Raw genomic sequence first — 1,424 nt, forward strand, 5'->3', positions numbered from 1 at the left:
AAGGGCAAGAAGGCTCTGCTTAATAAGTGGGTGTACAGAATTAAGCATGAGGATGATAATTTGCCACCTCGACACAAGGCTAGATTGGTTGTGAAAGGCTACAGCCAAAAGAAGGGAATTTATTATGATGAAATCTTTTCTCCTGTTGTGAAGATGTCATCCATTCGGGTTGTACTTGGATTGGCAGCGAGCCTTGATCTAGAGGTTGAGCAAATGGACGTGAAGACTGCTTTCCTTCATGGTGATTTGGAGGAAGAGATCTACATGGAACAACCGGAAGGCTATGTGCAAAAGGGCAAAGAAAATTTGGTTTGCCGCTTGAAGAAAAGCCTTTATGGATTGAAGCAAGCACCAAGGCAGTGGTACATGAAGTTCAAGTCTGTTATGGGGGAGCATGGTTATGCATAGACTGATTCAGACCATTGTGTATTTGTGAAGGTGTTTGGTGAGGATGATTTTATCATCTTGTTGATGTATGTCGATGATATGTTGATTGTGGGAAGGAACATGGACAAAATTAAGGAGCTGAAAGAGCAGCTCAGTGAGTCCTTTGCCATGAAAGATAGGGGTCCAGCGAAACAGATTCTTGGTATGAGAATTGTTCGAGATAGAGGTGAGAAGCTGATTCACTTATCTCAGGAGAAGTACATTGAAAAAGTACTTAAGCGGTTTCACATGGACAAGTCTAAAGTGTTGAGTACTCCTCTTGCTCCACACTTAAGACTGAGCAGGCAACAAAGTCCGAAGACATATGCAGAGAAGGAAGATATGGAGAAGGTTCCATATGCTTCTGCAGTGGGTAGTTTGATGTATGCCATGGTCTGTACAAGACCAGATTTAGCCTACGCCGTTGGAGTTGTCAGCAGGTTTCTCTCAAATCCGGGAAGAGAACATTGAAATGTTGTGAAGTGGATTTTGAGATATCTCAGAGGGACTTCTAATTTGAAGATTACATTTGGAGGTAAGAAGCTATTGCTTGTCAGTTACACTGATTCTGACATGTCGGGAGATGCTGATTCTAGCAAATCTACTTCGGGTTACTTGGTAACATTTGCGGGTGGAGCTGTGGCATGGCAGTCAAGGCTGCAAAAGTGTGTTGCACTATCTACCACTGAGGCAGAGTTCATTGCCGCAACTGAAGATTGTAAAGAGTTGTTGTGGATGAAGAACTTCTGTGAAGAGATCGGTTTCAAGCAAGAAAAGTATGTGTTGCTTTGTGATAGTCAAAGCGCTATTTGTCTCGGGAAGAATTCTACATTTCATTCGAAGTCAAAACACATTCAGAGGAGGTATCATTGGATACGTGATGTGGTTGCTTCTAAGGAAGTGGAACTTGAGAAAGTTCATACGGATGATAATGGAGCTGATATGATGACAAAGTCATTACCGGGGGGAAGCTTCAGGTATGCCGAGAGATAGCCGGA

This window comes from Brassica oleracea, chromosome C2 (genome assembly GCF_000695525.1).
Source record: "Brassica oleracea var. oleracea cultivar TO1000 chromosome C2, BOL, whole genome shotgun sequence".
In the NCBI taxonomy this organism is placed as follows: Eukaryota; Viridiplantae; Streptophyta; class Magnoliopsida; order Brassicales; family Brassicaceae; genus Brassica; species Brassica oleracea.